The sequence below is a fragment of the Chelonoidis abingdonii genome, chromosome 2 (genome assembly GCF_003597395.2).
Source record: "Chelonoidis abingdonii isolate Lonesome George chromosome 2, CheloAbing_2.0, whole genome shotgun sequence".
Lineage (NCBI taxonomy): Eukaryota > Metazoa > Chordata > Testudines > Testudinidae > Chelonoidis > Chelonoidis abingdonii.
The window spans coordinates 44,761,385-44,787,352 of record NC_133770.1 but is presented as its reverse complement, the minus strand read 5'-3'; the positions used below and the strand labels follow the sequence as shown (position 1 = coordinate 44,787,352).

Here is a 25,968-nt window from a genome sequence, read left to right as displayed (position 1 = left end):
GATATACAAGGCAATTAAAAATAGTGCTAACAGGAAACAAATTATAATTTGAAAAATTATCAGTGGACCTGGATAAATCTTTATGAGCTTTGCAAATAAAGATTTAGTCAAAAATCCACTGGTAATATATTTAACATGCATTACACTATGATGCCAAATGTATATCAAGATTCTTACGGAACAGTAGTCAAAAATGCTAGTACCAGCACAGTAAGTCAGCATCTTGGTCATTTTAAGCTTTATTTAGTGAAAGCCTACACATTTGTCATCTTATACAACAGTTTTTTGGGGCATGGGGGGGAGGAGGGGTGTAACAGTATGTAATGCCTTGAATTTCTTGTCAATCTGTAAACAGCAAGCATCAGTTAAGGAAATTCTTGGGAGAAAGATCCATATTAATATGCCATCTAGCAAGGCCCAAATCACTTTAGCCAAAGCCAATTATTGCAAAACTAAAAACTGCAAAGAACTAGAAAAGTAGTTGCAAATGTTCCCCACCATAACTACCTTCTGTATCTTCCCTCCATTCCACAGGGCGAGGAGAGTTAAAAACATTTAGCATTCTCCCTTGGCAAAATTCCAGCTCAGTTCTGAAAACCAAGAGGCAAGTACTATCTGAATATGTATAAAGTCATTTACTAGTCAAATGGAAGAGAGAGTAGTATGTATGAAAACAACACACACCAAAAAGATTTTTAAACCATGAAATAAAACTGTTCTGCAATCCTGACCAATATGATGGCTCTTCCACATTACTAGTCTACTACATCATGAAAACATTTATTTCAAGACCATTAATGTGCACATTAAGTGAATGGGACAGATGTGACTGGATGCATTTATCCTGTTAATTTGAAGCTTGTTAGATTCATTTTACATCTGTCACAGTGAAGATTCCATTGCTGGGAGCACAGATAGCCATGACAATGAACTTCAATCAGATCATTTTCTAGTTGCCACTATGGTAGTAGTTTGCTGTTTTTAAAGTAAATAAAATAGGATGAGTGTTCTTGCAAGGGCAGCAAGGCAAGCAGAAGAGTATGAAGAAGTTACAAGATGAGAAGGAGGAGGGTCTTGAGGTATCCCAGTGCGCAGAGTATCCTGCAATCCTCAGACCTCCCACATTGGTACTGGAAGAAAAATCTTTCCCTGGTGTGAAAAGCATTCTTTAGCCAGCCAGGAAGACTTCACAGAACTTGACTATTTCTGAGGGCTCTGGCCTGATATCATCTCTGGAAAGGAGGCTTGTCCTGGGGTCTGAAGGAAACTGGTAGGGGCCAGAGCAGTTCTTCCAAGGAGAAGGGAATGGAATTTCTTTGGCTCCATCAGGGCAGTTCTCATGCAGATCCCAATCAAAAGCTTCATTGATTAGCTTCTCATTGTTAGAGGGGATAGCAATGAGTTTCTGTACAGCTTGAAACTCTTTGTTCCAGGGCCAAAATCGTAGGGCTCTCCCACAACTAAGGTTACTAATGAAGAGAAGAGGAAGCCAAGGACTGTCCACAGACACAAAAGCAGCATAAAGAAAATCCACAGGAGGTGATACCTGGCTGAAGCCACCAGTCCCCCAATATAGCCAGCTGAAATGAAGTTAAAGTCCAGTTCATATGTCCTCCAGAAATTAGTCTAAAATTTTCTGACAAACTTACTTGAGGGAAAATACCCCCCTCTAAAAGGTGAGCTTTTTCAGGAACAAGGTAATTGCCACAATGGTGCATGGAAGGTATCCTAAAGTATCATAGTATGTAGGAACCAGACAGAATTGTCTTGGAGACAGCAGGGAGAGTAGCAGGCTTATCTATGTAGAATGGAAACCAGAAAATTTTCTTCTAAGACTTGAAGGACTTTTTCCTAGAGACTTGTGCACCAATGGGAGAACAGATCTAGGATTTGGGGCATGACTCTTCTAAGGAAGCCAAAGTTCTCTGTTAGAAACACCCTATCTAGCTCTTACATTGGGGAACAAGCTTACGTCTTTGTGGGAGCATCTCCTCTCTTACTTAAAGCTCTGGGCAGGAAACGGCAATGGACTGTCCCATGCTGAACATGGGAGCATGGATAACAGTCTGATGCCTTGTCACAGCAAGCTCTTTCTAATCAACTATAGCCTATGTTTGAAGCTGGCTGGAACGTGTCAGTGCTGCACGCTGGTGGTATGAGCTCTTTTTGTCTTATATTTTTCACTACTTATATTTGGTGTTTGCATTTCTGTGAGAAGCTTCACTGTGAAAAAAGAAAGAGCTCTGCAGACTCTCTTGCTGCAGACAATGCTCTCCCTAGTTTCTAGGTACATCTCAGCTGATCAGGGGGCTCCCTGACCAAACTAGAGCATCTCAAAGGAAGCCCCATCTCCCATGAGGCACCTGAGGCATTGTAAGACTCGTAGAGAAGACTAATGACATCTGGGATACCAGTGAGCCCATCTGTTCCACCAGCCTGGGCCCCCTTTACCCTGTCTTGCTGAGCCAGGCTCTTAAGCTGCCTCTTGCATACATACAGGCAGGGCCACACAGGCTGCAGAAAGACACAGACACCGAGATCAACTCTGGGAAAACTCATCGTAAGGGATTTGCCCCAGCACTCAGGTGCACACCGCCTTTAGGAAATAAACCCAAAATAATACTGTCTTGCACTGTATAGAAAGATCTGCACAGTGCAAGCTCATAAAAATTCACCCTCTCTCTCAATGTGAAGAGAGAGATGCACAGCTTCTTGCCCCCCGCCCCAGATATGGATTGAACAAATTTAGTTTAATAACAAACAAAAACAAGTTTATTGACTATAAAAGGTAGATTTTAAGTGATTATAAGGGATAGCAAAACAACAAAGCAAATAAAACAACACACATACTAAGCTTAAGATCTTAAAGAAGAAAACTGGTTACAAAATATAATTTCTCATCTTAAATGTTGACTTAGGGAGGATGCAGAGCTTCTGTAGCTTAGAGTTTCAGTTATTTCTCTTTATAGACTAGACTCCTCTGTCTCAGACTGGACTCAGTCCTTGCCTTTGTCTCTTCAGGTGTTTTTAGCAGTCTTTCTTCTTGGGTGGGAAGGCAAAGGGGAAAGAGTCCAGATCAACCCCCTCCCCAGACTTAAAGATTTACCTAAAGCGGGAATCCTTTGTTTGATCTCCACTCTAGGGGGATGGGGCAGTACCAGCAGTATCCAAGGTGACATTAGGTGCATCAGGTGACATCACCTGACCTTGTAGTGTTACAGCTACGTCCCAGATGCCTCTCAGGAAGGAGAGAGATTAGTATCTTCAGAGATCTATTTTCCTTCTTAAATGGGTCATTCAGGAGGATTGCCTACTGTCTGGTGGGCATTCCTCCTCAAGTGTACACACAGTTGAAATTGTTCCATGGCCAATAGTCCTAACTTTAGATACAGAAATGATACATGCATACAGATTGGATAATCACATTCAGTAAATCATAACCTTTCCAATGATAATGACATGCGTCATCTTGCATAGAAGTATACCTTAGTTATGTCATATTCATATCACAAACATATTTCTAAGAAGAACGATGTTACACCCCATACACCAACTACCTGAAATAATTCCCATTTAAAGTCTTCACATCTGGTAGATGCACTTCCCACCTTCTGCTGGGCAGGCAAAAGGCATATCAGCTCCTCAGGGTATTCAGCATCTCAGCTTCTCCTCTAGCGTTGCCCTATTGACTCTCCTTGCAAAGCTGGAACAAGTAGGAGAAGCTAGGAGGCAGAGCTCCATGAATGGCTATGAGACTGTAGCTTTTCCATTTCCTAGGTAGGCAAGTATATGTTATAGCACAGGGGTGGGCAAACTTTTTGGCCTGAGGGCCACAGTGGGGTTGCGCAACTGTACGGAGGGCTGGGTAGGGAAGGCTGTGCCTCCCCATACAGCCTGGCCCTCACCCCTTATCCGCCCCCTCCCACTTCCCACCCTTTGACTTCCCCTCTCAGAACCCCCGACCCATCCAACCCCCCTGCTCCTTGTCCCCTGACCCCCCTCCACCCCAACTGCCCCCCGGCATCCCATCCCCTTACCCAACCCCCCCGACTCCCTGTCCCAACTGCCTTCCTGACCCCTATCCACAGCCCCACCACCTGACAGGTCCCCCCGAGACTCCCACTCCTAACCCTCCTTGTTCCCCATCCCCTGACCGCCCCCCCAAACCTCCACCCCATCCAACCACCCCCTCCTCCCTGACTGCCCCCCAGGATCCTCTGCTCCCTTACCAGCAGCAGGAGCTCAGAGCCGCGACACCCGGCCAGAGCCAGCTGCACTCCCCATGCTGACCAGCAGCAGCGGCAGGTCAGAGCTCAGCCCGCATGGCAGCCCAGCTGCAGGGGAGGAAGGACAGTGGGGGAGGGGCTGGGGACTAGGCTCCCTGCCAGGAGTTCAAAGGCCGGACAGAACGGTCCCGTGGGCTGGATGTGGCCCACAGACTAGTTTGCCCATGTCTGTTATAGCAGCCCGGGAAGGGCTTGATCAGCTAGGGTCAAAAGACAGACACTGTGCTTAATTTTATTGAGTTAGTCTCAGGACCCAAATTCAAACTCATGTGAGTGCGGACTGAAGCAATGGCCCCTTAATTTATGCGTAGATTGAACAAAATGACAAACATCTTGCCTACTGCTACATATCTCAGTTTACCATACTTGGCTCTACATACAGATAGTAAGTTGATAAAAAGTAGGTTTTATAGGTCTCCCTCATCATTTCTGCAGTTACATATTAATCTTTTTTGAAGCCAGAAGAGACCACTATGATCATAATCTGACCTCCTGTACAGCACAGGCCAAATAATTTCACCTCATTCAAATTTCCTCCCTTCCAGTCCACAAGTTCCAACTGCAGCCATATGTACCTGGCAATTCACTCAGAAAATTAAGTGTGACCACAATTATACACACAGAAAATGAAAAATAAAAAAGGTACTTGTTTTAAATCTAGCTTGTAAATATTTGCTTTCCGAGTTCTACAGTTAACAATCGTCTTGCTCTGGTTCCCAGGGAAAGAATAAGCAGCAGCCTGCACCATTAAACCACAGAACTGGAAAAAACTAATCCAAGAAATCAAGTGCAGGCTACTGCTAGCGCCTACAATAACTTTGAGCATGTCAAAAATGCACATTGCTAGCAAGCAAAACTAAAGTTTATGTAATTCACAAGAACTTGGAACATTTTATAACTTTCAGTACAAGTCTCAAGGACCACAACGGACTCCCACGGAAATAATTCTACAAATCAACCAAAAGTCAGAAAACTGAAAATGTTTTTGCATAGGACCTGTACATTTTTTTAAATTAAATGTCTGGCTTTTTATTAAAAACATCAACATCTGTTCAAGCTTCACACAAGACAAAGACCCACAATACTAGCTAGTTTTTCACCATTTCAATCATTCTTAACACTTCAGTCAATCAAGCAACAAATTAATTTTAAAAAGCCCAACTTTATTTGGCCTTTTTAGCATTTTCTGGTGTAGTCTAAAATATTTAAACAAAATTCAGGCCAACACCGTTCTTCACCCATGACATGAAATAAGGCCAGAATAGCAGCTGACTCTTTGCAGCTGTTACTTTGAACTCCTTTGCTTTTGTCATTCTATGGGGTATGCAGGACTCCTACATCCTTGCATTTTTTTTAAAACTCCTAAGCAGAAGAATGCCACGGCATGATCACTCTGCATAAGTATAATAGTCAGGACATGGGACAAAGGAGAACTTCGTTCTTTGAATCATTCAACAGCAGAAAATTATGGTGTAGCTCCTTATGGTGGAGCTGACAGAAACCCAACACGCAGACAGAAAAATCAGAGTTAAAAGAACGTGTAGAGTTGGGCATGACCTATAAGGAAGTGACAAAGTTGAACACAGAAATAAGTTTTCCTCGAGGGAGAAAATATGTGGAAAGAAGAGCCAAGGACAAAGCCTAGAGAGACGGTGAAAGGGATAAAAGGAACATAAACTGGCTAGGACAACACTGCATACAATAATGAAAAAAAGGAGCCGTTAGAGAGGTGGGACTCAAGTGCTTGAGACACCAGCTTCTTGTTAGAAGAGCATAAAGAGCAATGAGTGATTGATATACTGAAAGCCATATTTGAGTTACATTAGTAGCGCAATTCAAATCGACTTAACTTAGATCTACTTACTGCAGGGTCCACACTATGCTATGCCGACAGGAGATGCTCTCCCATCACCTCCCCTTATGCTTCTCGTTCCGGTGGAGTACTGGAGTCATGGGAGAGTAATCAGCTAGACCTGCTACTAAATCAAACCCCTATGGATAAATTGCCACAGCGTCGATCCACTGGTAAGTGAAGACAAGCCCTCAGTTTAGCTTTGCCCTACTACTTGTCATTTCTATGGGATCTCATCCCCCACCTTTCCCTTCCTTTTGTTATTCCACTTAACCAACCATTCTATGTGATTTTCCTACCCCAGAGCTTTCCACTTGTTGTTTTTCCTTACCACCACACTGCTGCTGCTTAGCACTCCATTCATGAAGCAAAGTGAAATTTACAAGATTCTTGACCTCTGAAGCACTACACAGCTAATGAATTTTGTTCATTTCTCTCTGCTATTAATACAGAGCAGAACCACCAGCCAACGTCTAGCACAGTGGAGCCACGGTCTGTGACTGGGGCCTCTAGGCACTACTGCAATACAATAATAATAAAGCAGAATAATAAAAGTGCTGACACACTGTATAGTCCAACACCTGCCTACCTCAAGCACTGAGAGCACAAAATTGTGCATTTGTTCTTACAGCACTTAGCCAGTGTGGAACAATTAAGTTTTGTTTATTTTAAAATTCTGTATAAAGACAACAGAAAGCCTCACTCTTATTTCTTTATGTGGATCTGAAGGATACCAGAAATAAACTGGGGCCCATAGTCACTTAAAAAAAATTGAGGTTGTGACAAATGTGAACTGCAAAGAAGAAACAGAAGTGTAGTTACCTGCTACTTGGTTTTCTGAATCTCACCAGATCAATCCAGGATTGATGAGTTGTCGTTCATCTTCTAAACAGCAACCAGAACTCATGTCAAAGTGTGACCTCCCGTGAGCTCAGGATCCCAAAGCCAATACCACAGTGGCTCTTAATGATGGGAAGTCACCAAGCAAAAGGTACGCTGCCAAGCAACCAAGTTTCCATTAAAAAAAAAGTTTCTATTCCTTCTAGTTATGTAAATAAAATAGCTACGGTCTTGTATTCTGACATACTTCTGTGTGCAATAAAGAAGGCAGTCTCAATGTCTTATCCCACTTATCAGGGGCAGCTCTGTTTTTTGCCGCCCCAAGCACAGCAGTCAGGCAGCCTTTGGCAGCGTTTCTGTGGGTGATCTGCTGGTCCTGCGCACCTTCGCTTTACCTGCTGCCAAATTGTCACCGAAACTCTGGGACCGGTGGACCTCCCGCAGGAACATCGCCAAATCCGCGTGACCAGCACGCCACCCTCCCAGCTTGCCACCCCTGCCACTTATTAGTTGGTCATTGTCTCTCTTAGGAGAGTAGCAATCATACAAGTCCTTCTCAACCCTTTTCACTTCAGCTGAAGGTTGAGAGTAAGGAAGAAAAAGAATGGATTAAGACAAAGCACTGATGGGGCAAAGTGACCAGAGCTGATGACATAGAAGGAGTTATATTATCTCGCCCACCAATCTCTCTTACCTCCTGTAAGCGGGCGTTGGCCGCTTGGCCATGCTCCATGTTTTAAGTGAGCTACAAGGACATGCTGGAAAGAAGTATGCTCAGGGGACCAAAAATCAGCCTTAAATCTGCATGATTGGGTGAGGCTATTGCTTAAGATCCTAGCTGTTCTGCCAAGGCCAGAGTTGAGCAGAAATGTTAACCCCATTTATACCTAGAGCCTACTGCAATAGCCTATGAGAGGAGTCTTTTCTGTCCAAATGTCAGACGCAGAAGATTCAGCCAGAATAGGAATATTTAAAATATTTCTGACTTGGGGTTTCTGTAGCTTTCTGCAAAACAAACCGAACAAGACCTGGGGGATCACAGTGGGATTCTACCAGAAGGCACCAAACAGAACATATTAGAAATTGGAGGTTTATGCTGACAAAGACAAGATGAAGAGCAGCCCATTAGTTTCAGACTGGTGTAGTGAAAGTGCAGACATACTTAAACACTTAGGACCCAGTTCTGCCACCCTTACTGACTCTGGACAGCAGCTTAATGTGCAAATAGGCTTATTGATTTCCAATAGAATAATACCTTACTCTGCAAGTTATGCTATGTGGATAAAGGTGACTAAATATGGTCTTAAAGCAGCATTCTTTTCTTACAAGGCATTGTAGCTTTTAATTGACATCTTACATCTATGTAACAATAATAGCGTACATGTAATATAATCTTGGAAATGTGAATTTCCTTTTTTCATTGCAATGCATATTCACTGAATCAGATGATATTTAGTAGAAAGCAAAACTGACTTCCAAACTGGAAACAATGCTAATGAATCTCATTTATTTCTATGATTGTGTATTTGCTTTAAAATCATGTTCATTTTCAGGGTAACATTATTAGCTACTGAATCATGCTGATTTTAGCACAGATGTAATACATTGAATGCCGGTTGCTCTTCATTGGTAAATTAAAAATAAATATAAATGTTGATGTTTTAAAATGAAGAAAATTATGGATTTTTGTAAATTGCCAAAGACATGAATACAAATAAAAGGTTGTAACCTGTTCATTAGTTACAGGTGAAGGTGTCAACTGCCATCACGTATGACACATTTATAAAACAAAGAACAATCTAACACACACACACACACACACAGAGCCAGCTACACAATGATGCATGTTTGGTTACAAGATTTAAACCAAATTCTGAGAAAGTTGGAAATGTATAAGGAGTCCTAATAATAGTCTTCAAATAGCATGCAAACTGCAGAAATACAAGACAAGAAGCCAGTGATATTTAATCTTCACAACAGACTACAACAGATTACAAAAAAAGAAAAAATTAAAAAAAAAAAATTAAAAAAAGGGTACACATTCTCTTGCAGTTAATTCACATGCCTTGCATACAGGACCAAATGATTTATTTCCAATATATTGCCAAAGTTTGAATAGAAAAAAAAATAAATGAACATTTCCAAGCCAAAGCAGCAGAGAATCCTGTGGCACCTTATAGACTAACAGAGGTTTTGGAGCGTGAGCTTTCGTGGGTGAATACCCACTTCGTCAGACGCAGGTAGTGGAAATTTCCAGGGGCAGGTATATATATGCTAGCAAGCAAGCTAGAGATAACGAGGTTAGTTCAGTCAGGGAGGGTGAGGCCCTGTTCTAGCAGTAGAGGTGTGAAAACCAAGGGAGGAGAAACTGGTTCTGTAATTGGCAAGCCATTCACAGTCTTTGTTTAGTCCAGAGCTGATGGTGTCAAATTTGCAAATGAACTGAAGCTCAGCAGTTTCTCTTTGCAGTCTGGTCCTGAAGTTTTTTTGCTGCAGGATAGCCACCTTAAGGTTTCCAAGCCAAAACTTCTTTCAGAAGTCAACTGACTGGCAAAACGTAAAGAGGCCAGATCCTAGTGTTACTAGAACAGCTGGATGAGTGTGAAGACAGAATTTGACCCAAGATATCTATTTAAAGCATCAAGGACAAGGAATTTAATGGAATAATGGTCATGATCATCATCAAAATAAATTATACTAGTATAACTGTACACAGTACTGAAAAGCATACTATGGAAGCACCCTCAAAAATTAAGGTAAAAATGATAGACAGTATATCACAGGAGCAAAACTCCGATAACAGCTGGACACATCCAAAATACTCCTACAAAGCATGCAAGTTTATGAATTGTATGTTTGTGTAGTTTTTGTTTGTTTAAAGCGTCAGATCTAGGATCTTATCTATCACTTTCATAATGAAGGTGAAGAGCTGAAAGGTTGGTTTGGGTGAAAGCACATTCTTGTATTTCTTTAGGAAAGTTAATCCAGAAGCTTGATTATTAACTCAATTAAAGTCAATCATTAAAATGAGACTACTGCAAGAAGCTGCCCACTCATGCGATTAACTCAATTAATCGCGATTAATCACACTTATAATGATAGAATACCAATTGAAATTAAATATTTTTGGATGTTTTTCTACATTTACAATATTGATTTCAATTACAACACAGAATACAAAGTGCACAGTGCTCACTTTATATTATTTTTATTACAAATATAAACACTGTAAAAATGATAAAATATAGTATTTTTCATTTCACCTCATACAAGTACTGAAGATCAATCCCTTTATCATGAAAGTGTAACTTACAAATGCAGATTTTTTTTTGGTTACATTACTGCACTCAAAAACAAAACAGCGTAAAACTTTAGAGCCTAGAAGTCCACTCAGTCCAACTTCTTATTCTGCCAATCGCTACGACAAACAAGTTTGTTTTCATTGACAGGAGATAATGCTGCCTGCTTCTTGTTTACAATGTCACCTGAAAGTGAGACCTGGCATTTGCATGGCACTTTCGTAGCCAGCGTTGCAAGGTATTTACATGCCAGATATGTTAAACATTTGTATGCCCCTTCATGCTTCAGCCACCATCCCAGAGGACATGCTTCCTTGATGATGCTCATTAAAAAAATTACATCAATTAAATTTGTGACTATACTCTTTGGGGGGAGAACTGTTTGACTCCTGCTCTGTTCTACCCACATTCTGCGTATATTTCATGTTATAGCAGTCTCAGATGATGACTCAGCACATGTTCATTTTAAGAACACTTTCACAGCAGATTTGACAAAACACAAAGAAGGAACTGATGTGAGATATCTAAAAATAGCTACAGAACTCAACCCAAGATTTAAGAATCTGAAGTGCCATCCAAAAATCTAAGAGGGAGGAGGTGTAGAGTATGCTTGTAGAAGTCTTAAAAGAGCAACACTCCAATGCGGAAACTACAGAACCCAAACCACCAAAAAAGAAAATCAACCTTTTGTTGGTGGCATCTGACTCAGATGATGAAAATGAATATGCATCAGTCCACACTGTTAGCAAGCAGAACCCAGCATCAGCATGGAAGCATGTCTTCCGGAATGACGGCTGAAGCATGAGGGACATATCTCCTGCAAATTTTAACCGACCTTGTTTGTCTGAGTGATTGGCTGACCAAGAAGTAGGTCTGAGTGGACTTGTAGGCGCTAAAGTTCTACACTGTTTTATTTTTGAATGCAGGTTTTTTTTTGTATATAATTCTACGTTTGTAAGTTCAACTTTCGTGATAAAAAGATTGCACCAGAGTACTTGTATGAGGTGAACTGAATTTTTTTTTATTTTTTATAATGAAAATATTTGTAATAAAAAATAATCATAGTGAGCACTGTACACCTTGTATTCTGTGTTGTAATTGAAATTAATGTATTTGAAAATGTAGTAAACATCCAAAAATATTTAAAATAAATGGTATTCTATTGTTGTTTAATAGTGTGATTAATCGCTATTCATTTTTTTAATCATGTGGTTAATTTTTTAAAATCACTTGACAGCCCTTTTTTTTCCTCCATTCTGCTAGGCCTGTCTACACTCACCCTAGATGTGAACATGTGGTGTGAAAGTTGGAGACAGACTGATGGCAGGTTTAAAAAAAAATGTATTATTCAAAACATGAGCCTAAGGTTAGCTCAATCTGTACGGTTTTAAATTTTCCCCCTTTTACATGTTATATGAGCTCAGATAACATCCCCTTTTGGTACAGAAATGCAACTCATGAAATCTAATTATTCTGTACAGTTATATTCGCAACCATGTACCCTGGACTTAAACAAAACAAAAACAAACCCTAAAAAACAATTTTACTCCAAGGGTACCAATTACTAACATTATGCATGAGTTCAGACAACTACAGTGGTAGCTATTTAAAGTCAACATTTACCTATTGTTACCTCACACTGCTACATGAAACACAGTAGTTATTTCCTATAGTATTTCTGTTCTTGAAACTGTGGGCAAGGATTGACTCTCTAACGGCAACCAACATAACCTGAGCTGAACAAGTGATTTTACCCACAATGCTGCTTAAAACATAACAGAGTCTAATGTCTGTGTACACAATACGTATTTGAAATCTGCAGGTTCCAACAAATTTTATTTTTGAAAATCTGTCTCTCTCCCCATAAACCTAGATAAAGTCAGTATTATATGCCTGCCTATGAGATCACCTCTCAAATAATATAAATAAGCAAACAAGCAAGCTTCTTAGCCTGGAACCTACCCAAAATGTTATTTCCTACATAAGAAAATGGGAAGGTTTTTATGCCAGGATACCATCTTTCTGCCAGATATTTTTTTTAAAGCTACATATGCAAATTCACAAACCAAACTTTTATTCTATCTTTGTGTCAAAACAATAGTAAATACTTCTTTTGTAAACAGAAACACTTATGTTCAGAGACAGTCTGACAGTTTCAGACTCCAGGCTTGATATAGCATAAGCAGATCATTAAGGTGACAGTTGCCTGTTTTCAACCTGTCTGGCAAACTAGATCAGATTGCGGAAGTACAGCCTTCTATCCCCTACCAGCTGAACATTCTGGCTGCAGCCCTGTCTTCCATCCTTTGTCCATCTGCCCACCCAAGCATGCAATATATAAAACTAAGGCAAATAGTAAGAGGAAAAGAGTGTCCATCAGCCATGAAAATAACTGTATAATAGGTACTTCAAGAGCATCCTTGGAAATAACTGTGATAGCTGCATCTAAGCAATGCCACTAAACAGGCTCCTGATTATTAAATGAAAAACAGCAGAGAGGAAAGATGGTCTTCAGGTTAATGCACAGGACTGAATCATGTGATCTGGTTCAACTCCCAGGTCTGCCCCACATTGTGAGCGTTACTTTGGGCATGTCACATTACCTCTGTGCCTTAGTTTCTCATGTGTAAAATGGGAGTCATAGTACTTTCCATCTTGTCTAATTAAAGAGGAAGCTCTTCAGGGGAGTGACTGTTTCTTACTATGTGAACACCGATGTGCAAAAACAACTGGGACTTGTTCTTACCTAGGGCTTCTAGCTATTAGAATAATATTAATAAATAGTAACCAACTGTGAAAGAACATGAAATCAGAAATCTAGGGCTGTAAGGGACCTCAAGAGGTCATCTAGTCAAGTGGTTCTCAACCTTTCTGGGCTCAGGACTCATTTGTAAATGTGTGTGGCCTATTGCAACCCAGTAAATAGTCTGGAGACAGATGTAACTAGGTATTTTAGCACCATATTTCTTTGTAACAGGCAGCCTGGAGGGCTGGAAAGCCTAGGAGTTCAAGCATGTGGCTTTCACCCCTGTGCTTGGTTACAAGGCCTCAATTTTTAAGGCGTGGGGCAGGTAGACAGACCCAGGCCCTCCTTCTGCACTGGGTCTCAGCCCAGGGCCCTGTGTTTGTCAGGACGTGAACAGGAATCGCCCTCCTGGCAGAGAGTCTAAATCAGAGATGGATTAAGGTTATGAGGAGCCTAAGGCTAACAGGGAGGAAGGGCCTGGAATATGAATTACAAATATGCAAATATGTATGTAGATATTAATTTATGTAAAAACCAACAAGTTTATTCTACTCTCACTACACTCAATTCTTCAAACAAACAATTCCCCCCACCCGCCCCCCCCGTAACGTCAGCAGTGGCAAAGTCATGAATGATGTCATTGTAATTCAAAGACCTGACCATTTCATTCTCAATGCTCAAGAAGGACAAAGCACTGAGATGCTCTTGAGTCATGATGGATCGGAGGACAGTTTTGACCCTTGTTAGAAGAAAGAAGGAATGTTCTCCACGACAGTTAGTGATCTTAGTGACAAATACAGCCGTAATGCAGTTTCAACATTTGGGAAACATTCTATCGCATTGGATTCAGTGGTAACTTGGTACATCCAAATAGATTTGCTTTCATCATCTTTTCTCTCTATATCTGAGAGTGATATAAATTCAACAAATTGAAGAAATTCTTTAGTTAAATGTACTGGGAGATCATCTGGGTACTTCTGACACACGTTTGATACTGTTATTGACTTTGGAACTTGAAATGTTAGGCGAAAAATCTGTCAGTACACTAAAGGTTTTGTCAATATTTTCATAAGTCTCGATCCAATGATCTAATGAACTCTTCAGTTTGTCGATGATTGTGATAAAGATATTAACTGTTGAAGGCCTCCTTGTCATGGAATGAGTGGGCAGCTGCATTGTCAAATGTCTTCTGTCTTGTGTGTCATTTGGCTGACATATGCATGGTCAGCAGTCCTTGCAGCCGCCTGAATTGCATACTCATCAAAACTATCCAGCTTTTGTTGAAGAACAGTTCCAAGACTCCTGATTAGGTTTACAGCAGTGGAAAGGTCAATTTGAGCACTTTGCAAGCTTAGACTGCACCTAAGCTGGATTTGTCTGAATGGCTGAAGTATATCATTCCAGACTTCATATAAAATAGCAGTTTCCAAAGTGCGTATTGCATCATTCAGGATCTTTGCATCTTTTCTTGTTGCTGATTTCTGAGATTCATCGTCCTTGATGCTCTCTAGTGCTTCAAGGATGCTGGGGTATCCCAGAACAACTGCATTCACAGCTTCAGCATTGGCACTCCACCATGTCCCTGGAAGTGATCTGGGCACTGGGCATTCCTTTGGTAGTGGATCTCTAAGAAACATCCAACGACTGGTTGATGCAGAGAAAAAAAAATCTGTACAATTCTTGGACAAATCCAAAAAAAGAAACTGCTTCAACACAACAATCCATGGCAGACTAGCCAACAAGGCTGAGTGAGGGTGCAGAACCTGGTATGTAATCATCCAAACCATTGCACTCTTATCTTTGCTGCAGCCCTGAATATTTGCTACTCATATTACTTGTATTGTCATAGCTTTGACCACAACAAAGGTTGATGTCAATCTCATTTTTGGTGAGGAAATCGAGTACATATGAGGCAAGTTTCTCCCCTGTGTGGTTGGTGATGTTTATGAAGGTCGTGAAATGCTCAACTAGTCTGCTGGGTAGCACATAATGCAAGATGACAGCCAGCTAATCTACACGTGACACATCTGGTGTTGAGTCAGACACTGAAAAATATCATCTACAATGGCTGATAGTGCCTTCTTTGCCAGCAGTGCAATGGACTCATCACAAATAGTCTTTGATAAATATGATGTATGGCCTTTTCCACGATCTGTGTGTTTATTGATGTGCTGAGCAAAGAAAGAGTTAAACGTAGCAATTAGCTCTAGAACACCATAGTAATTGCCATTGTGTTTCGATCCAACAGTCTCATTTGAGCCACAGAAACGCAGACCGTGCTCAGCAAGAAAAACTATGGTTTCAACTACATCTCTGAGAACATTCTTTCAATAAGCATGAGCTTCCAAAAACTAGTTTTCCATGAGCGTATCAATTCTGCCACTAACTTTCTTTTCGGCATGGTAGCTGCTAACTGACAATGTATGCTGCTCACTCATTGTATGATTGGTAATGTATGCAGGCAGCAATAAAAACAGTACAACTCGCTTGCCAATCTGTTTTTTAGGCTTCACATATTCAAACACTGATTTGGTCAGATAATTATTCTGATTGGTGCACTCTCGCTTTGTCAATGAAAAGTCAGCATCTAGATTCTGGAATTTCTGTGGGTCCTACTCAGTTCAATATGCAATGAGATCTTGAGAAGTCAGGTTCCACTCGCCTGGACCACTGGAGAAGGATATTTTTGTATTACTATCACTGGGAAAGTCTTTGGAGGAGTGGGGTGAAACTTCAGGTAGAGAAGTCACAGGAGGCTACTCCTTTTCCTCAGGCGCAGGCACAGTAGGTTCACTTGGGCTGGTATTCAGACTTCCCCACCACTAGACTTAGGAGAGAAGGAGTACCTTTCAGCACTACATCTTGTCTTTTCTGTCTTTCTTTGGCCTCCTTCAATTTCTGCCATCCTCCTTTCTTCGACATGGTTTCCACTGTCCAATGTGGGCCTACTGTATAAAAAGTTCAATATTGCTTAGGCCCAAACACTTACTTAGTCCACAAAAACAAAATCATAACCACCATAAATTGAGTTCATAATCTTGATGGATTCATTTGTACAAAGCAATATCTAATGAGACAGAAAATTTCCAATGGCCCCAGTACCATTGCTCAGCTTCTACTTCAATATGGAATGGAGGGCCTACAATAGGGCCAAAAAATTAGGGCCTAAGGCTATAGTCTTATTAGCCTATGGGTTAATCTGCCCCTGGTCTAAATCCATTGCCGTGGGCCACTTCCTACCAGTGTCTGTTCAGTTTGGGGTGTGGCCCCTCTAGCCCATTTAGTTGGATAGCTTGCTTTCAGTAGGGTCCTCTCATGGGTCTTGAGCAGTGCCTCACCATAGTCCTGGACTCCTTCAGGCAGGGCAGCTGTAAGTTTTGGTGATGCCGAGCCCCACAATGTCCCTGGGCTTCATCCATTCAGTCACTCACAGTGCCAGAGGTTCCTAGGTGTCCTCCACAGTCTCCCATGGCTGGGGAGACAGTGCTTCCCTCCATTTAACCGCCTTGATGGGCAAGTTAGTGATCCTTCCCCTCAGTTACAGAGGCAGCTAGCTCCTTCCCCTTCACCAGACAGCTCCAATTTGAGCCTAGCTCTCTCCTTTTCTTCTACCTCCACACCTGGCATTAGCTACAGGTATAAGATGGGAGGAGGGAACAGATTAGCTGGGCCCAAAGGCTCTCTTTAACACTTCATGTGCTGGCTGGTAGTTTCTCTGCTTAATCACAACCTTGTAAAGCATATTGTGTTTCTGAAACTGCCCACCTCACACACACCTTTTAGGCATGCATTGCACGTCCTGCAGAAAAACATCTCATCAGGCAGAACAATCTAAGGACTTCAGGTATGGAAGTTTCCACCACACGAACTGGGTGTGGTGTTTGCCCATTCAGAGTGGGCAGTGGATGGGACACTCCTAACCCACAGATGCCTCAAAAGACAGGATTTCCTCATTTATCTCAGGCCCATACCACCCATGGTATAGCAAAGGCTCCCCATTCCTCTCCATAACTTCTCAAGGACTTGTGCTACCATGACCTATCCCCATCTTTGCTTGGCTCACTCCCCCAACTCTTCCCCACACAGAGGAATTTCCAAACGCGTACAGTAGTTCACTCAAGTGTGTTCATTAACTTACTCATGAAAATACTCACTAGCTTCCCAAGGAATGCTGCCACTACGTATGGCCCTCTAAAAACTCAGAAACCTGACTGTGCAGAAGGGCAAGTGGGTGATGACACACTGCCTTCACCCCTGCTCCACTAACAGACTTTGTCCTCAAAAAAGCATGTTTTCTGCTCCTAAGATCCCTTGCATTTGAAATATGAGAAAAAATGATATGGCCCATGCCCTCTCTTTCTCAAAGCAAGTTATAGAATAGTCATAAAATTTAATAGTGCTATAATGCAAAACTGTTTTACTACAGGACTAATTATACATCACATCTAACAAGTGACATTTCTAGACAAAACCAATATCCTTACTCCGGAGAGATCACAACTGAACAACAATTTAAGAAAGAGCAGCACATGGATGTTACCGAGAGTAAACTGCAGGGAGCAGGTGGCTTTTCAGATGTGACTTGCAGGGGGAGGTCCTTATCTAGCCTCTATTCTAGAAAAGTTAATTGCTTTCTAAGTGATCTTTAATGCTTCAAATCCTCTTCACTCAATGTCTGATTTGTTACTTTAAAAAATAAAAAAGTTAAATATTCCAATTCTGGCTAAACTAATGGCCTGGAGCAAAAAGAGGTGGCTGGGATTCAACCCATTAGAAGCTTTAGTGCTTAAAGCTACACTCACTTTAAAGCAAGTGTATTTTATTCTTTTTATCTTGATCCCAAACAATAGTATTTACTTTGAATAAATCAACTACAGTAACTGCCACTAAAAAGTCAATGTTTGTCTATAGTGGTATCTTAAAGAAAGGAACAACACATACTCTTGCACACCACTGTGTGAAAGCTAACTTTTGATGGAAATTAGCGTAGCATGATGGGTGATATTTCAAAAAGGTACAAATGCAGTTAGGCACCCATTGACTTTGTGGGAACTGGGTATCTAACTGCCATTGACACTTTTGAAAAAAAAAAATCTCTCTCAATGTGAAGAGCTACATTTTGCAATCCTTCATATTGCTTAATGCAATTTCTATTCCAGCAGCTCTTCTTCTCACCTATTTGGGGATCCTGCAAATCACAGAGAATAGGAGACATTGAACCCAGATGCTCACCCAAAACAAAACAAAAGCTCTTGCATGAAAACAGCTGGGTATTAACAGTGAAATGGCAGCAGCAAGTATGCCACATTACTTCACAGTGGCTTTCATCAGTATTACCACAAATAGCTTTTAAAGCTGGTGTAGGATTTGTCCCGGACAGTGTGCCACTCAGTACTTACATAACTTGCCAGGGGAACAATTTACAGTAGAGCAAAGAGAAAAATTGCCACAGCAATCTTGAGTTTGTGCCACCTCTTTTCCCTGAACACACTGTGAAGAATTAAAAAAAAAAAAAAAAAAGTTTTTTCTACTGTTTAGCTGTGTTTACTTTCCATTGTCTGTCTCTCAGCCTGCAGAACCATTGGTGTCCCCAGAGATCCTGAACACATTTATTTTCCAGACAGTATCTGCCTGCCTCAAGCAACACTAGTGCATCCTAGAAAGTGTTGCTTACGTCAGTCAACAGGAGTAGCACTCAGAGCCTTCCTGAGGAATATATTCTGGTGCAGTAGTTAATACTATACTGCTCAGTATTGCCCTTCTGATTCTTTCTCCATTTTCTTCTTCAAAATGGATCATTTTCTTTAAATATTTCTGGAGATTTTGGAGACACACGGAAGATGACTAAGAAGTTGTCTACATAACAATTTAATTAAATTGGCAGAATAAGTGATTTAGTTAAATGGATGCAATCTCCTAGGGTGAGCAGTTGTACCAGCATAAAAGAGTGAATACCAGTATAACTACTCCATTAATCATGAGAAGCCCAAATAGCTCTACAAATCCCTGCCTTGTTTCACCAAGCCTTTCCTTACATTTATGTATAAATGAACAAGGAGCCATTAGACGTGTAAACAGTTTCATAGAAAACAAAAAAGTTATCCTCCTGGTTTAGGCTCTTTGGCAATGTAGCGTACCCTAATGAATTGCAGCCTGAGCAATAGAAAGTCTTCACATCTTTGACCCTTCATAGTTTTATTTTATGTATGTTATTCAGGATATCCAGCTTCACAAAGACAGGGCCAGACTGCAACACCATGTTAGTAAAACCTGACTACGACTATAGTTGCATAACAAACTACTTGATGCAAAACAAATACACAAATTGTTAAGTGTCTGGCATCTTCATTAACAAGTTATTTTGCCTAACATTCAACAGTTTGTCACACAACTATCCTTAGTTCTGCTATCTCGGATATGGGTGTAAATTGGAAGGGCTGGGCAAAACTGTTGATCCAAGGAAGTTTTGTATATAAAAGTTACCTTTATTCATTGTAGTTTTTCCATGGCCAAGAAAGTATTCAAATCATCATTTGATAAATACTTGTTGCAATTTTAATATATACATTTACCTATTAAATCTGAAACAAAAGAGGCCCATGTTCTATTATGTGCAGACAATGTTTCAATTTACTTTAATCAAGAGGGAGCCATCACTGTCTACATAACTCAGGGAGAGTTCACTTTTGCTTTTAGCAAAGGACAATTTCTGCTCCACACCACAATCCCTTACTTTTACATCTGGGTGTATGTCTATTCTGTGCAAATAGCCTGGGCTCTTACAAGTTTCTGACCCAGGTTTAGAGGTGCTTTAAGCCTGGCCCAGTCAACTGATTATGTGCATGTGAGAGAGAGAAAAAAAACACAGGCTCTGTTTTAATGTGGGCAGGAACTAGGGTTGCCAATTTTGGTTGAATGTATTCCTGGAGGTTTCATCACACAACATCCAGGTTTAATTCCTGGAGACTCCACGACAATTGTGGGCAGGGCTTGGCTGTGGGAATGCTCAGCCCCCCCACTTCATTATAAAGAGGTTGGACTCCTTTGTATCGTTTAAGCAACAACAGAAGGTATAACGGTAACCACAGCTAACTATTATTCATGTCAGTACATTACTAATGTCAAACTCATTATTATATACAGGTATACCCTTAAAACGCTGCACCCGCCGCTGTAGTGCTTCAGTGAAGAAGCTACGCTGATGGGAGGGCTTCTCCCACTCGCATAGGTACTCCATTTCCCCAGGACGTGGTAGCTATGTCGATAGAAGAATTCTCCTATCAGCCTAGTGCTGTCTACTTGGGTTTAGGTCAGTTTAACTGCATTGCTCAGGAGCTTGGATTTTTCACGTCCCTGAGTAACCAAGTTATACTAGCCTAATTTCCTAGAGGAGACCTTGCAATAGTAAAACCTCTCTCTCCCCTTGATGCACAGGTGCCTACTCTCATTGTTGCCTAAGACGCGTGAGTAGACATTATTCATTGAGGTGCAAGGCTCCTTGAAATTTCACAAGAAGTCCTGCATATTTCAGCTTTGCAACAAACATGATCAGCACAAACCTTTCTCCAATACACATGCTATAACTGCTTTTACTGGGAACTTATCAAATAAAGAAAGTGTTCTCTGGTAAGTTAGATGATGTTCAAAGCTGTCCATTTAGCCAGCAATTGGCAAAGAAGGCAGTCCTTTGTCCCACAAATTTCAAGACCCACGTTCTAGTCTCACCCCTTAGGGTGCATCCCAACAGGGTTTTGGGGGTGGGGAATCTAAGCTATGTGTTGGTTAGTGGCAGTTAACACTGTCAGTCTTAGTATGGACAAGACAATCTGTAGTTTTCAGTGTTAGCAGGTTGAAGTACACACTGGAGGCAAGCCTAGGATTTACTTTGGCCTGTGTGAAAACTGTAACTGCCTTGTCTACAGTAGGATTTTACCATATGTTAGCTAATACTAATTTTTTAAAAATAAAGCTATACATTTGGGCCTTGGGAGTAATTCAGGACTTTATCTGGATAACATGTAAGTACCCTTACTTACACTGATCGTCTCATTAAGGTAAACGTTGTTTGAAGGATCCTAGTAATCAGTACCTCATTAAGTAGATAGGGTGCAAACGTGGAGGCCAAACTCTGCATTGCAAAAAGTGTTAGTGTCCTTAGTTTCACTTCTAACCCCCTAACAATACCTATTGTCTAGGTTAAAACTGACAGCTTGGGGAAATGGCTCACCAAAAAACAGAAAAGAAAAAAACCCACCCAATAAAAACAAGAATTCAGGGTTTCTCAGTTGTTTTTACCATATTCTTCAGAGTAATCACCTCCATAAAAATATCAAAGCCCTTATGGTTGTGAAATTAGCTTTCACAATGTGAATTAATTTAATGTTGTCTGAGTCTGAAGCCAGTCAGTTAACAAACAAACAAACAATAGCACCAAAAAGTGTCAGATTTCACCACCACCATCACCATTTATCCAAGCAAGATGATACCATGAAGGCTAATTAAGGCCATTTAAATCCCAACTACTATTCCTTTCCTTACTATATGCTTTGTTTAGCTCAAAAATTTGTCTCGCACCAACAGACATAGGTCCAGTAAAAGATATTACCTCAACCCCACCACCTTGTCTGTCTATCTTTCCTTACTGCCATACTAGAAACATCCAACTAATAATCATGGAGGGGTAAGGAGGGGAAGATACTAAGCACACATCCTGTGACTCCCTCCATTAATGGGAAGCAATTCCAATAAGGTTGCAGATTTTGAACAGGTTAAGTACTGTAGTGAAATATTCTGAACAAATGAGATGTTCACTATTACCTTAAAAATTATAAATGGCATTTACAGTGTCACATAAAAACATGCTGGACTCCTGCAGCGCAACGAGAGATTTTCTGGAATATCTCTAAAATGTGATCCTCAGGCAGCCATGGCATCTCATCTTAGAAAACCTAGTATTTCAGAATGGCCCCACATTGTTCAAATAGAAAACACCAACTAGAAAAATAAAAAATTCCTGCAGAAATTGAACAGATTTTGCTAAAAGTCTCCACAGATTTGTACTGCTCTTCCTGTAATGCTTAAATGAATTACTACTGAGAAACCTGGCAAGCCTCTCAAACTTGGAAGACATTGGTTCACATGATCAGAACTTGCCCTGTGTTTTATTTAGATTCTTCAACGTGCGTTTTATTTAGATTCAACACAGTTTCCAGTGCAAATACAGCCAAAGTACTTTGGTTTTAATTTATGACACTGGCTTATGTTAGTATTGGTTCAACACATGTTCAAATATAAGAATAGCTGATGATTATAGTTTTATTTAAAACCTGAAATTAAGTCCTAATTTGAAATATCGATTTGATTTTAAGCAGTAGAGTTCAGAGAGGGTGAAAACTTATAATCCTACTAATTCTTGAAATTTATCTACATGAGTTTACAATGACTTCATCGGCAGGGATAACAAGCCTCAACATTCATATAATAAACAAAACGAGGATCTGTGCAGATTTTGCTATATACTCCAGAAGTTAGGGGATTTATTTTTCTCAAAATATTTTCTAATCCTTGTGGTTCAGAAGCACATCTTCAGAGGCAACACTGCATCCATCCATTTACATGCTGAGCCAGACATACTGAAACAACTCAAGTGTCAATGTCACCCAATCTTTTCAATGGGGTGTGAATGAAGAAGCTTAATTATCAGTACCTTTCATATTCATAAAATTGCAGAATCAGCCTGGCTGATCAGAATTTGAACTTGGTGCTATTCAAATTTGGGGCTAGAGCTGGTGCCAGGGGAGGAAGAAAAATGTCAAATCATAGGATTTTTTTGGAGCTGTATTCTCTCTTTTCTTCCTTAACAAAAGTGTCAACTACAACCCCACATTCATATGGCGCAAAGTTCAAATTCCGCTTAGCCAATCTGATTCTAAGGATATAGAAGAATCTAATCAAGTCTCACCTAGTCCAACTCTGTCAGTGCGGACTATTCTCTCGAGTTTTCTAGTATTTTGTCCAGTTATAATTTAAATACTGCAGTTGATGGGATATCCACCATTTCTCTTTCAAAAACCATTCCACTGTCTATTTGTATGTCACTGTCAATGTTTTTCTTACTTCCCCTCCTGGACTTTACATTCTCTTCACCAGCCTGATCCAATCCACTCTGTGGTCCTCTCTACTCCTTCCCAAATCCATTTGCATCCCTCTTCCCAGACCAACCTCATACTTCATCCACACAAGAGTTACAACATGGACAATTGCAAAGATTTCTAAACCCTGACCCCAGTGTGCCTCAACCTTGACCCTGAAGTACCAACAGAAGTGCTGAAGAGGGGGGTACATCAGTCTTCATAACCATTCAAACACTTGCCTTTAATTTTGAGGCTACCAACAAGGGGTCCCAATAAGTACCAACTGCAATGGTTATTTTGGTGATTTAGCTACCTGTTCACTAAACTTGACTATGACCACAAATTCATAAGCTTCCAAAAAAACTTGTGGTCGCTACCGACCTGAGCTAAATACAATGCTTTTTAATACTAAAATGAACCTCCACATGTCGATCTTCCAAAGCATATACATAGCTTAGAATAGAGGGGGAAACTGAGAAACAGTAGTGAAAGCACAGAAAGCGGTCTACTGTACATCAGTAAACCTCAGATGTTCTAATATTGAAGATAGAATTTGACCATTTTACACACTATACATCAATATTCTCTGCTCACTCAAGAATGACATATCCGCAAGCAATAAAAAGGTCAAACTATCAAGTTTAAAGTCAGTCCTTCGTATAGATACTGTATAATGGCCAACTCCCTGGCTTTCCCCATGATTTACATGAAAATAAATTTAATAAATCAAGTTATATTGTTGCTGCAGACATTAGGTTTTCCTGTTTCTGAGTTAGAAAGAGCTGCCTCAAAAAAGAGCTGACAGTGAAAGAGGAAGGGGGGAAAAAGATAGTCGAACTGCATTGTAATTTCACCAACATATCAAGTAAATAGTCTCCGTATCATAATACCGATTATAAACCAAGATAAAAATCAATTTCTGTTGTCAAACGTTACCTTCAAAGGATGCGTATGATATTTTTGTTGACATATTTGTGAACTAATTCAGTATAAATCCTATTTGCAAGTGCCCCAAACACAACATTTAGAAGAATAATTGATTTGAAATAAGAAATCTCAAGTTTCAAAGTCAAATCCTCTACCCCTTTTCCAATCTTGTTAAAAAAAGATTAACACAGTAGGTTTTACCACAAGATACCCAAATTTTGATCACCTGGTATCAGAGCACAGGACTATAGTTTGCATTTTATTGGCTGCTGTAGAGATAATGATTGCTAATCAAAGAATAAAAGAATTTATTAAAACAGAATGACCTCTAAGAACCTAAATGTCATTTTTATTGTTTGTATATAAAAAAAAGGCCACTTAGAGGCTACTGACCCTTAAAGACATACAAAAGGGGGTAGAGAAGGTAGGAGGAATAGGGTACAGTTGTATCCCTGATGCATGGCATTTCCACTCTGGTTGTTATGGAAGGCTATAATTAACCTGCTCTCCTGAAGGCTAAGGGGGGGGGGGGAGTAGGAGGAGGAAATAAATAAATCAATAAATAAAAACCTATTCCACATGAAATGACATTTGATACTTAGCTGTTTCACAAGGTTAACTAATAGGCAAATACTAACCAGTTTGCAACTATATTCTCTTGTAGCAAACTATTTACCATCAGCAAACTACATTTTCTGCTGTTTAACATATATATGAGCTCCCGGAAACCTAGAGGTATTATATGACCCCTTGCTGAGCTACGCAGAATGAAGCCTTTAGAGAAAAAGAACACTACTGCAACAATAAAGGGTAGAAATGCAGTGTGGAAGCATGACTAATCTGTGATCGAATATCTCCCACCTACAGTATCTCCTTGGCAGTGTCACATTTTTACAGCACAGGCACATTTTGCTGATGAAACCACATCACCTGAGGGAAGTAACTAAAGGATTACTGTAGAGCCATCCTACTCAGCTAGAAAGGGCTCAAATCAAGTGAAAAGGACCACAAAGTTGATTTAGATGCTAAAATAGTTGCCCACTGAGGTCCATTCTTTGCTTTGAAGGGGTTAGTATTGGTTCTAAGGTCACCGATTATATTGCTACAAAAATCAGCTGGGGGAAACGTGTGACAGTCGTTTAAAGCAGATTTTTCCTGATTTAAAATAGAACATTCCCGGCCCCCAACAGAAGTGCCACATGCATTACTAGCAAGGGGCACGCTGCTTGCATGGCATGCAGTAAGGATGGGTAGTCAGACTGGCGACCTTTCCAAACAAAAGGGCCAGACGAAGAGACAGGATGGTCAGCAAGAAGCCAGCACTGCGCGCCCCACGCGGAATACAGCCAGGAAGAGACAGGAAACTTTTGGGGGCTGCTCCAGGGCCTCCCGCCTGGGCTACGGAACAGGACCCTAACCCAGGGTCAACGCAGCCGACCGCACGTGGGGCTTGCCAGGGGGTGCAATGAGTCCCCAGCCAGACGTGCCGGGAAAGAGGAAGGCACCAAGCGGGACCTGCAGAGACTGGGAGGGAGGCTGCACGGTAACTAGCGCCAAGCGGTACCTGCAACAGCGGGGGAGGGGGCACAACACAACCAGCCCCAAGCGGGACTCGCCAAGGAAGGCGAGCGAGGTTCTACGAAGCCGCCCATCACCGCTGCGTCGGGGGGGCTCCGCAGCCAGCCCCGGGCAGGACCTGCCCGGTTGGGGTGGGGGGGGGGCAGGTAAGGAGAGCAGGCGGGCCTGGCCAGCAGCCCTTGCCCGTAACAAAAACCCCAGGAACGGGGCCGGGGGCAGCGGCCCCAGCGCAGAGAGGGGGAGCGGGGTCCGGCCGCGCCTGCCCGGACAGCGCCCCCAACTTCGCCGCCGCCAGCACAATGCGGCC

At 41.1% G+C, this 25,968-nt stretch overlaps 1 protein-coding gene across 1 annotated transcript in view; it reads right to left on the bottom strand.

Annotated features, from left to right (window-relative positions):
* FAM171A1 (family with sequence similarity 171 member A1) overlaps positions 1-25,968 on the bottom strand; it is a 141,799-nt gene that overhangs the window by 115,506 nt on the left and 325 nt on the right. The window lies entirely within an intron of this gene.